The 6,958-nt window shown below is 38.1% G+C and overlaps 1 protein-coding gene across 1 annotated transcript in view; it reads left to right on the forward strand.

Moving 5' to 3' along the window:
* Positions 1–3,322: 3,322 nt before the first annotated feature.
* LOC119577366 (solute carrier organic anion transporter family member 74D-like) overlaps positions 3,323–6,958 on the forward strand; it is a 27,451-nt gene continuing 23,815 nt past the window's right edge. The window contains exon 1 of the mRNA XM_037925038.1: positions 3,323–3,680. The gene's annotated coding sequence lies outside the window, so the exon portion shown is untranslated. The remainder of the gene's footprint in view (positions 3,681–6,958) is intronic.

Here is a 6,958-nt window from a genome sequence, read left to right on the forward strand (position 1 = left end):
CTGTTGACTGGAAATCTTGTTACATATATATATATATCTCGTCGTAAACAGCTTTCGTCAACAGTGAGTAGCTCGTTTGTGTTTTAATTGCTACTACAGAATTGTTGTTAAGAATCAGAAGGTCGAGAGGAGTGGGGGTGGGATGGGGGGGGGAGGGGAGGCTACCTTTTGATGGTTTTGTACCGTTTTTTAGCAGAGTTAAAGGGGAGACGTGCGCTTGTGACAGATACACACATAAATACATACACGCACACACGTGCACACACGCAAACGCACATACATACGTAGTTTTTGATACACCTTGGTCGTAAGGTCGTATTGAGTATGTATAAATATATTCATAAGCACACACACACATACAGACGCACGAACACGCTTGCACACGCACACGTACATACACACACGCAATCTATAATTTTTGATACACCCTGATCAAAATGTCGTACTGATTATGTATATAAATAAATCGCACACAAAAAATATCTCCTCATAAATCCAGTTTCGGTAAATCCAGCCACTAAATCCTAGGATCAGACAGATGTCAAAATACAACAATAACAATAAAAAAAAATCTGTAGCTTAATACAACTATCGCATTTTTCATCTCTCTTTATATTTATACGTTGATATGCAGATTAACAAATCAAATGCTCATCCTTCATTGCTCAATGGGATTAGCAAAGTGTTTTTTTTTTCTTTTTTTTTCTGAACTTGATGTTTACGGTTCAGATAATTAAATAATACTAAAATTATGAAGTAAGAATTGGCTTCAGGCTAATGACATCTGCAGAATAAATGTGTATTTCACCAAAAATTCTTACGAGGAAAATGCTCATTATAGGAGCGTATTAGAATCTTGTGCTTTGTTAGTAAATATATATATATATATATATATATATTATATATATATATATATATATATATATATATATATATATATATATATATATATATATATATATATATATATATATATATATATATATATATATATCGGATGTTTCGAGTATAATCATGCTGGATTGTTATGGAAAACTTTCATAACAAGTGGCTTATAAATAGAAGATTGAGATATATAATGTTGATATATAATGTTTAACTAAAAAGATGTTACGAAATGAGGCTGTATTGTCAAGTAAAGCTTACTTACCAGTGCAGATGTATCCTGTAAAAATAAAAATAACTCGCTGAGGCCCCAAGCTCATATATATTTGATATTAGGAGAAGGGAATTGTACCTGAAATCAGTTTATTATTATAGTAAGTGTATAATCAGAAGCATGACTAAATGAACAGCTGATTGTCGAGTGAGAAGGTCTGAGTGTAAAAAGGTAGAGACAGTGATCGAATAAATCACCACCACAACCACACCACACACAACAACAGCAACACACACGCAACACCAACACCAAACACCACGTAACACAACAAACAAAACAACACAAACAACCAACAACGCACCACACACACACGCCACACACACACCACACACACACGACACACACACAACACACCCACACGCACACACACACCACACAGCTGCACCACACCCCACACACACACAGACACAAACTACACAAAACACAAGAACCAGGACACGAACAAACACACACACACACACACACACACCACACCACACACACACACCACACACCCACGCACACACACTATAAGCACTACATATACTATATACTAAATACAATATATATATATATATATATATATAATATATATATATATATATAATTATTTATTTATAAATATATATATATATTAACGTGGAGAATAAACGTGAACATATTGTCTAGTCCACAAATAATGTATTTTTTTTTTCTAAGAATTAGCCTTTGATCATGTTTCTTTTTTTGCTGCATGCCATCTGCAGCCATATTGGAAAGGATTCGGTGAAGAATGACAAAATAGAAGACAACCTTGTGAATCGCTAGCTTCTTCAGCGTCTCCAGCAGGTCTTTCATGTTGCTAGATCTGGTCTCCTGCACGTTCTTGTTCATGACGTTAAATGCGTTTTTTATGGGGTTCAGACGAGGTGAATTAGCTGGCCAATTTAATACATTAATTCCACTTTCATTTAGCATTTTTTTGGCTTGCCTTTGATTCGTGGCAAGGGGCGTTATCGCGCATGAAATAATAATATTAATGAAATCCCCGAAGTAATGGCAGATGTTCCCTTCATACGTTAATGTAATCACTTCCCCTCGCTGTAACATTCTTTAGAAGAAAGTATGGACCTCGCCTACTCTTATGCACAATGAAAGAATTCCAAACCATCACACTGACCGCATGTTTAGCTGTCTCGACTGTGTATTTTGGATTTGGAGCGACGCACGAACTAAAGCTCCCCTCGCCAGTTTGAAAGTCCTTTCATTACTCAAAATCACTTTCTTTCAATCAGATAGTCTCTGTCGTTGATACTTCTTGTATTTTTTTTTGTTTTAGTAGAGGCTTCAAAGTTACGCTGTTGGTAAACAGAGGTCTTTCTAAAAGGCGATGCTGGATGGTCTTTATTGCCACGTCTTTGAGGAATTCTGGATGCTAGTTCTTAAGTGTTGTTGCTGTTCTAGAAGGTTCAGATATCTCCTTGGGCTTGGAAATCGTGTCTGTCCCTTGGCAAAGTGTTTCTTGGTGCTCCGGATCCATGTTTCCTCTGTTTTACTTCTCCGCCTGCTAGAGTGGCAGCAGCCTTTTCAGGTGATAAATTGCCTTGTCTTCATACCGTCATGCCTATCTGCAGATACGCGCATTAGAGACATTGCAGTTTATTCTAATACCGTGAAACAACGTGTTTTCTCGTGTAATGTCAGTTGTTTTCGATCCATATTGTTAGGCTGATTTGGAACAGGTTGTCAAACTTGGCATACTATTGAGGAAATTCTCACCAGATGATCTAATATGCTTAATCATACTTCTATCGTAGACATTCGCTCAAAGGGCGCAGAACACAATTTTTTTGGCGAGAAACCAGGACCGCCGGCTGGCCATACTCGCAACACAAAACTCGGTACAGAGATGCCTGATTTCGCTGGATTAACATTCTTCTCGGAACGCGATGTAAACTTTTTTTTTTTTTTCTCTTTTTTTTATGCGTTGATTATGTAAAAAAAAAAATTTGCGGCCTCCGTATCTTACACCGGCCACCGCGATGTTTCTACAAAGTCCAAGGGAGAAGTACAGGGGTGCATGGGCCGGATGACTAGCGTAACGACCTGGGTACGTTTTACTGATGTACACGATTTACAGGGCGGTCTACTGAGCATATTTAAGGGGTGGCAACATCCCTTGGCTTGCGATACGTGGCATCTACTGAGCCTCCCTGACACGAGTCAGCTGGCAGGCAATTGCTCCATACCCTACGGCAGATTCCTTGACGTGAATGTGCTGTCCTAAAGGGGTGTGTTTTGCTTCATAATTTTGAATCTTTGAGTCACTACTTTACTGATCAGCATGAGTGTCAAAGATGGATATGAATTTCGTTGAATAGGTGTACTTTACGGTGTGAATATTTCGTTGAATGAATCGATTAAAAATGCTATTTATCGACGGGTAGAGATACATTTAAATGTTATGGAATAAAACTTACCTTGAAACGCCTTTTACGTGGCAAATACAGAAATGATAAAAGTGACATAGATGTTATGAATACAGAAGAGATTCTTGATTATGGTAAGTATTTCCTTAACGTCTTTAAGATAATTATGCGAGTCTGTATAATTGAATATTAATATCTGATGATACAAAGATGTGTCTTTAATGTCGGCGAGAGAGAGAGAGTGAGGGAGACAGGGTGGGAGAGGAAGAGGAAGAGGGAGAGGGAAAGGGAAAGGGAGAAGGAGAGGGAGACGGAGAAGGAGAAGGAAAGGGAGAGGGAGAGGAAAAAGGAGAGGGAATGGGAAAGGGAAAGGGAGAGGGAGGAGAAGGAAAGGGAGAGGAAGAGAAAGAGGAAGAGGAATAATAATAATAATAATAATAATAATAATAATAATGATAATAATAATAATAATAATAATAGGGAATGGGAAAGGGAAAGGGAGAAGGAGAAGGAGAAGGAGAAGGAGAGGGGGAGAGGGAGAGGGAGAAGGAGAGGAAGAGGAAGAGGAAGAGGAAGAGGGAGAGGAAGAGGAAGAGGAAGAGGAAGAGGAAGAGGAAGAGGGAGAGGAAGAGGAGAGGAAGAGGGAAGAGGGAGAGGGAGAGGGAGAGGGAGAGGGAGAGGGAGAGGGAGAGGGAGAGAAGGAGGGAGAGGGAGAGGAAATGGAATAGGGAGGGGGAGAGGGAGAGGAAGTTGTTGAAAGAGAGGAAGAGGGAGATGGAGAGGGATAGGGAGAGGGAGAGAGAAGAGAGAGAGAGAGAGAGAGATAGATAGATAGTTAGAGAGAGAGAGAGAGAGAGAGAGAGAGAGAGAGAGAGAGAGAGAAGAGAAAGAGAAAGAGAAAGAGAGAGAGAGAGAAGAGAAGAGAGAGAGAGAGAGAGAGAGAGAGAGAGAGAGAGAGAGAGAGAGAGAGAAAGTGGGGTGAGAAAGAAGGGTGAGTGAATGAGAGAAGCTGGGTGAAAGTGAGATGGTGAGAGAGAGAGAGTTTGATAAATAAAAAGAGATAGAGAGAGAAAGAGTGAGAAGGAAAAGAAAGATACATAAAAAACACAGACACATTAACAAACAGATAGATAGATAGAGATACGTGATATTTACGAAATTCTGTTTGTTGGTATCATTAACAAACAGATAGATAGATAGATAGATAGATGTGATATTTACGAAATTCTGTTTGTTGGTATTTTCATCATTACGTTGTCATGCGACTAATTAACACGACACAAGAATAACATTATACGCAAGACATTAAAGCTACATCATTAGTGCAATAGGAAAGTGTCCCATAGTTATATTATGAATCACAAAACAGAAAATAATCTTACCCTTCGTTTTGTTTATTCCGTGTTGAGGATTATTATTCACATATATTATCATATAATATATAATGCTAAAGAATGTGAGTAAATTCTTTCCTTTCGTTGAAAAGATATTTCTTATTCATTGTAAGGGATAACTGAAAGTATGAAATTTTCTCTAACAATTTTTGAAATTATGATTCCGATTATAAACACGACTTAATTATGCGATAAATTGGGAACTTGTTTGTATTACGCGCACGCACACACACACGCACACACACACACACACACACACACCACACACACACACACACACACACACACACACACACACACACACACACACACACACACACACACACACACACACACACACACACACACACACACACACACACACACACACACACACACACACACACACACACACACACACACACACACACACACACACACACAATAATATATATATATATATATATATATATATATATATATATATATATATATTATATATATATCCTGTTTATTTATTTATTTATTTTTTGCCACAGAAAACTACACACCCAATAACACTCTACAAGGGAGGGAGGTCCCTGAGCTACGCAATTGCAAGCTTTTATTGTCACATATTGTTCGGATCTCGAGTTGGTTTATACTGTGCGTGTGTCGTGGTATGAGAACGTAAGTGTGTGTTTGTTATACACACACACACACACACACACACACACACACACACACACACACACACACACACACACACACACACACACACACACACACACACTCACTCACTCACTCACGCACACACACACACACACACACACACACACACACACACACACACACACACACACACACACACACACACACACACACACACACACACACACACCACTCACCCACTCACTCATTCATCTCTCTCTCTCTCTCTCTCTCTCTCTCTCTCTCTCTCTCTCTCTCTCTCTCTCTCTCTCTCTTCAACATCCATCCATAGCATTATTTTTCGTCCATGGTAGGAAAACTCACAGGGCAGCGAGTGTGAGCGCATGTCAGCTGTCAATAGCCTTTGTTGCCATTGATGACTATTTTTTAAAATGACGAATCCATGACAAGTGGTAGATAAGGCAACATAGAGTGACGCATTTGCTTAAAAATCTGACAGATTCAGAGATTAATATTTTTGGAAAGCTTTAGAGAGGGAAGAAGTAGTCAATGTGAGTGGACCTGTCTCGCTTCATTCCACTGTAACAAAAATTTCCCAAACATAATACGAATACGGTTTGATAACACGAGCTTTATTGAAGCAGCCTTGGATGCTGCAACTTGGACATGATCATACATTGTGTTGCAAATCATTTTTAACATTTTCTTTTTGTTTATTTTTTTTTTTTTTTTATCAGAGCTTATGATGCAACATAGTCTGTGTTGTTATTCTATTCCTTTGCAATAACAAGACTGAAATAGAGAGTAACTTTAAACAGATTTGTTTCGACTCATTAAGCATGCTCAGGGTACAGTTCGTCCACGTGGAGAAAATTCTAAAGCTTCTTTCCAAATAATATGAAATCTCTTAAACCCTTTTGGCATTTAGTGCATCGTCCTAAAAAAAAGAAAAAGAAAAGAAAAGAAGAAGAAGAAGAAGAAGAAGAAGAAGACAAAAAGTATCACAAGTATTTTTATTTTATTCTCAGAAAGAAAAAAACTTTTTTTAAAGATTATAATATACATTTAATTATTCATTATAGAAAGTATGTAGCTACCTAGATAAATAAAAAAGAGACTCGTAAAAGCCAACAAAATAAACGAAATAAATCGTCAACTAAACGGCGTAAATCATACACAATCTCGAGCAAAATTACCAACAAGATTTTATGTTTGTCTGTGAAGAGTTTGAAACGCTTGAATATGAGAGAAATTACAGACCGCGAGACAACTTTAAATCGTCGAAGTTTTGACCAAAACATCAACTTTTCACTAGAAGAGAGAGAGAGAGAGAGAGAGAGAGAGAGAGAGAGAGAGAGAGGAGAGAGAGAGAGAGAGAGAGAGAGAAA

Source organism: Penaeus monodon, chromosome 1, assembly GCF_015228065.2.
Source record: "Penaeus monodon isolate SGIC_2016 chromosome 1, NSTDA_Pmon_1, whole genome shotgun sequence".
Classification (NCBI taxonomy): Eukaryota; Metazoa; Arthropoda; class Malacostraca; order Decapoda; family Penaeidae; genus Penaeus; species Penaeus monodon.